Raw genomic sequence first — 6515 nt, forward strand, 5'->3', positions numbered from 1 at the left:
CTAGAAGGAGGAATATAGAGTATTGCCCGTTAGCTTTGGCTGTTAGTAGGTTGTTAGTAATTTTGGTCAGGGCTGTCTCAGTTGAGTGATGGGGGTTGACACCAGATTATAGACTGTCAAAGAGCAAATTAGATGAGAGGTGGGAGGAAAATTCAGCGTTGGCGTGTTGCTCCAGAAGTTCGGAAGCGAATGGGAGCAGGGATATTGGGCGATAGCTGGACATAGCAGTTGGATTGAAGGTTGTCTTTTTAAGGATAGGCGTGATTGTGGCATGTTTGAAAGCAGAAGGGAAGGTGCCAGAAGTTAGTGATAGGTTGAAGAGGTGGGTTAGAGATGCTATAAGAATGGCAGTGAGGTTGGGGAGGAGGTGGGATGGGATGGGGTCGAGCGCACAGGTGGTGAGGTGCCATTTGGAGAGGAGACAATTAATCTCCCCTTCAGTGATGGTGGATAGGTTATGGGGTTTGGGCATTGTTCTGGTATACAAAGGGGTTGTGGTGGTTGAACAATGAAGACTTGCCTTGTTTGGTCAATGTTATTTTTAAAGTGTGTGGCAAAGTCCTCAACAGAGATGAGGGAGGTTGGAGGGGGCAATGGGGGGCGGAGGAGGGAGTTAAAAGTTTTGAATAACTGTTTGGGGTTGTAGGATAAGGAAGATACGAGAGTTGTGAAGTAGGCCTGTTTAGCAGAGGTGAGAGCAGATTTGAAAGCGAGTGTTACCTGTTTGAATGCAGTGAAGTCATCTTGCGAATGTGTTTTCTTCCAATGCCGCTCTGCAACCATGGACACTTGCCCGAGCTTTTTAGTGGTGTTATTGTGCCAGGGTTGTCTATTGATATGTCACACTCTGCCATGAACGAGAGGGGCAACCGTGTCAACAGCTGATGCGAGAGTGGCATTGTAGAAAGCAGTGGCACTGTCTGTGTTGTGGAGTGAGGATATGGATGCTATTGGTAGGATATGTTCAGAGAGTGTGTGGGTGTCTAGGTGTGCGAGGTTTCTGCGGGGGTGTGCATGTTGCTGGACATGGGTGATCGGTGAGGAGGACAGGGATGAGAAACTGAGCAGTTGGTGGTCGGATTGAGGGAGAGGGGAGGTGGTGAAGCTAGATAGAGAGCAGAGATGGGCGAAGACCAGGTCTAATGTATGTCCGTCTGTGTGGGTGGCTACGGAGGACCACTGAGTAAGTCCAAAAGATGAAGTAAGGGACAGATGTTTGGAGGCTGTTGACTGAAGGGCATCTGTGGGGATGTTGAAGTCACCCATGATGATGGTGGGAATGTCAGCAGAGAGAAAGTGACGAAGCCAGGTGGCAAATTGGTCAATAAAGGCAGTTGGCGGGCCCGGAGGTCAGTATATGACGGCCACTTGGAGGTTGGAGGGATAGTAGATGCGGACAGAGTGGACTTCAAAAGAGGGGAGGATAAGGGAGGGTAGAGGTGGGATTAGGTTAAAGGTGCAGTTAGAAGAAAGAAGAAGACCCACTCCTCCAACATGTCTGTTGCCAGGGCAAGGAGTGTGGGTGAAGTAGAGGCCGCCGTAACATAGCACAGCAGGGGAGGTTGTGTCAGAGGGTGTTAGCCATGTTTCTGTGAGGCTGAGGAAGGCAAGCTTGTGAGAGATGCATCAATAAACACTTAGATCATCCCAAATAAAAAGTGCAAAAAAGACAGCGTATAAAAATATTTTCATTGAAAATATTATGCGTAAAAAAACCAATATGTAATCACAAAATATAACTGATAAAAAATGAGCACAATATAATGGTATAATAGGACACCACCAAAAATATAAAAAAATTATATATTGACCTCCACACCCATATGATATATCCCAGCACTATTCAATAAATTGCACAAAATAAAAAAGTATTATTAAAAATTAATATATAAATATAATATATATATACACTCACTGGCCACTTTATTAGGTACACCTGTCCAACTTCTTGTTAACACTTAATTTCTAATCAGCCAATCACATGGCGGCAACTCAGTGCATTTAGGCATGTAGACATGGTCAAGACAATCTCCTGCAGTTCAAACCGAGCATCAGTATGGGGAAGAAAGGTGATTTGAGTGCCTTTGAACGTAGCATGGTTGTTGGTGCCAGAAGGGCTGGTCTGAGTATTTCAGAAACTGCTGATCTACTGGGATTTTCATGCACAACCATCTCTAGGGTTTACAGAGAATGGTCCGAAAAAGAAAAAAAATCCAGTGAGCGGCAGTTCTGTGGGCGGAAATGCCTTGTTGATGCCAGAGGTCAGAGGAGAATGGGCAGACTGGTTTGAGCTGATAGAAAGGCAACAGTGACTCAAATCGCCACCCGTTACAACCAAGGTAGGCCTAAGAGCATCTCTGAATGCACAGTGCGTCGAACTTTGAGGCAGATGGGCTACAGCAGCAGAAGACCACACCGGGTACCACTCCTTTCAGCTAAGAACAGGAAACTGAGGCTACAATTTGTACAAGCTCATCGAAATTGGACAGTAGAAGATTGGAAAAACGTTGCTTGGTCTGATGAGTCTCGATTTCTGCTGCGACATTCGGATGGTAGGGTCAGAATTTGGCGTAAACAACATGAAAGCATGGATCCATCCTGCCTTGTATGGAGCATCTTTGGGATGTGCAGCCGACAAATCTGCGGCAACTGTGTGATGCCATCATGTCAATATGGACCAAAATCTCTGAGGAATGCTTCCAGCACCTTGTTGAATCTATGCCACGAAGAATTGAGGCAGTTCTGAAGGCAAAAGGGGGTCCAACCCGTTACTAGCATGGTGTACCTAATAAAGTGGCCGGTCAGTGTATATATATATTGCAAAATTGTGCAAAAAAATGTGCAAAAAAGTGTCACAATTAATATGAACAAATCCAAAACATACACCATAAAAAATGTGTAACAATTGTTCAACAGTGTAGATTTTTTTTTTTTTTTAATATACTATTAATACAGAGCAAAGTGAACTGGTGCTATGAAAAGTGCAAAGAATGCAACGATTGCAATGACACTACCAAACTAGTATTGCACACTATAAGTAGTTATATAGCACTTAAGCCCATAAATGTATATATAATGGTGCAACTAGTGCTATAACAAACAATTGCCACAACAGGACTAATAAAGTGCAGAAAGTGCCAATAACTAATAGACCGCTAGCATATTAACATAATAGGGTGGATAAAATAGATAAAAATCCATTAACAGTAGAGGTTCCATATACCTACATGTGCTCAAACCCTACGCGTGTTTCGGCACTTGCCTTCTTCCGGCATAATATAATTATAATAAAATTATATAATTTTTTGATATTTTTGGTGGTGTCCTATTATACCATTATATTGTGCTCATTTTTTATCAGTTATATTTTGTGATTATATATTGTTTTTTTACCGCATAATATTTTCAATAAAAATAATTTTATACTCTGTCTTTTTTGCACTATTTATTTGGGATGATCTATGTGTTTATTGGTGCATGACATAGCATTTTCATACAAGTGGGTATCTATTTTATTAAGCTTGTGAGAGAGAAAAAGGTCATGAATAGTGTTGAGTGATACCGTCCAATACTTGAAAGTATCGGTATCGGAAAGTATCTGCCGATACCGGCAAAGTATCGGATCTAATCCGATACCGATACCCGATACCAATACAAGTCAATGGGACTCAAGTATCGGACGGTATCCCTGATGGTTCCCAGGGTCTGAAGGAGAGGAAACTCTCCTTCAGGCCCTGGGATCCATATTAATGTGTAAAAGAAAGAATTAAAATAAAAAATATTGCTATACTCACCTCTCCGACGCAGCCTGGACCTCACCGAGGGAACCGGCAGCGTTCTTTGCTTAAAATGCGCGCGTTTACTGCCTTCCGTGACGTCACGGCTTGTGATTGGTCGCGTGCCGCCCATGTGGCCGCGACGCGACCAATCACAGCAAGCCGTGACGTAATTTTCAGGTCCTGAATGCCTAATGCCTGAATGCAGAATTAGGCATTCAGGACCTGAAATTACGTCACGGCTTGCTGTGATTGGTCGCGTCGCGGTCACATGGGCGGCACGCAACCAATCACAAGCCGTGACGTAATTTTAAAATGCGCGCGTTTCCTGCCTCCCGTGACGTCACGGCTTGTGATTGGTCGCGTCGCCCATGTGACCGCGATGCGACCAATCACAAGCCGTAACGTAATTTTAAAATCCTGAATGCCTTGAATTAGGCATTCAGGACCTGAAAATTACGTCACGGCTTGCTGTGATTGGTCGCGTCGTGGCCACATGGGCGGCACGCGACCAATCACAAGCCGTGACATCACGGAAGGCAGTAAACGCGCGCATTTTAAGCAAAGAAGGCTGCCGGTTCCCTCGGTAAGGTGCAGGCTGCGTCGGAGAGGTGAGTATATCCCTATTTTTTATTTTAATTCTTTATTTTACACATTAATGTTGTTTCGATACCGATACCCGATACCACAAAAGTATCGGATCTCGGTATCGGAATTCCGATACCCGCAAGTATCGGCCGATACCCGATACTTGCGGTATCGGAATGCTCAACACTAGTCATGAATCACATGAAGCTTATTGCAGATCTAGCGGGCATTCCAGAGTGCTCCAGAGAGAGGGAGCAGGGAGGTGGGCATCAGAGGCATGGGTTTTATGTTGGAAAGATTACGGTAGTTCATATTAGATAGGGAGTGGTAGGAGGGGGTAGTAATGGGAGGTATGAGCTGTGGAGGTTCAGGGTTGGGAGATATGTCATCAGCAGTGAGAAGCAGAGAAAGGGAGAGCAGGTGGGAGAAGGTTAGTGGGCGGCTTGTTTTATGTTTTATTAGGACAGATTTGAGTTTGAGGAGCAGCGCAGCAGAGGAGGTCTGGTGGGGAGGAAAGAGGGAAGGGGAGATGATTATTTGGTTAGAGGGTGCTGGGGTTTGAGGATAGCGAAGGAGAGTGAGGAGTAATGGAGCAAACACTGTAAGACCATATGTAACCATTGTGAAGGAGTAAAATGGGTTAATAGAAAAGCTAGATCCAAGTAATAAGAAGTGCTTACTCAGCAGACATACCCAAAAGAGACAGATGCATAAAATGGGGTCCTGACTCTTGCCATGACTAACTGCCTTTGAAATAACTGCACTTCACGATACTTTAGCTGCCGTGATACTTTTGCTGCAGGGAGACGCGTGCCTGATCCGCACGCGTGCCCCCCTAGAATGCTTCTAAATTTAGAGAGATAAGTAGAGGATCAGGTGAAAGTTATTGTGGGAGCTGATTTAGGATAAATTAGCAATTGGCCAGCACACCAGGGGAAGTTACATGATCAAAGGCACTGGGCTTGGCTATATCCATATGCTGTAACACCTTACACCAGATAACATCTCCTGTGGCCCCAGCATGGATACACAGCAGTGAGTACAATGCAACAAATGGATTTAGCACATATTCAGCAGGCACTGTTATATACCAATAAAGGGAATGTTGCAGGGTGATAAGTAGGAGATGACAGCAAGCAGATATTGTGCCATTAAAGGGAATGTTGCAGGATGATAAAATGGATAAATGAATAAATGACAAAGTTTCTCCTATGCGTTGCAATGCTAAATATGGACAGCACACGGACTGCACACGGTAGTACTGTATGTGTTTTTCACAAATCCATAAACTTGTATTCACTCTTTTCATCTATAATACCAGAAAAAATTGACACGTCTTTATAAGTTTTGCATGGGCACATGGTCTGTGAAGAAACACATACATGTGAATAGCACCATAGGTTATAGTGGGTATGTGTTGAAAAACATGGATAGGATATGTACGTGTTTCATTTACATTTCTCATACAGGAAATCCACATAAAAACTGTAAGTGCACATTCTGCATCTTTGAAGGGGTTGTTTCATCTTAAGCTACAAGTCTGCAGTCACTCTGTGTGACAGAAAACTTTTGAATCCTCACATACTGTGAGGAGTCTCCGATGCCAGCGCCAGGTGCGGCAGGGATGTGACCACAAGTATGTGAGTTGGTCACGATCGCATGCCAACTAGATGGGCGCAGTCATACTCAATGCAAGTGTACGAGCAAGGCCGGACACAGTTTAGTCAGAATGTGGGAAAAAGTATATTTTTGGTCATATGACGGTGGCAATGGACAATCCTCACAGTGCACAGTGGATGTGATGTGAAGATTCACCAGTCTGCAGTCACGCAGAGTGACTGCAGACTTGTAGCTTAAGACCGGACAACCCCTCTAAAGATTGTGTGCATGGTGCAAAAAACAACAGAGCCATAATAAGGATACATTCAGATGAACATATTTCTTGCCTGTGTGCTATGGAAAACAGCCAAAGCATGGCTCTAATGTTAGCCTATGTGCTAGCTCGCGGAGGCTATTTTTCACGTGGACCACAGATGTGAAAAATAATATAGGATGCATGATAAAGAATGAACACTGGCCCTATTATCAATGTAACTAATATTTTTTTTTAAATCTTACATATTTTAATACAATGAATATATTTCATTGTTT

Source organism: Ranitomeya variabilis, chromosome 2, assembly GCF_051348905.1.
Source record: "Ranitomeya variabilis isolate aRanVar5 chromosome 2, aRanVar5.hap1, whole genome shotgun sequence".
NCBI lineage: Eukaryota > Metazoa > Chordata > Amphibia > Anura > Dendrobatidae > Ranitomeya > Ranitomeya variabilis.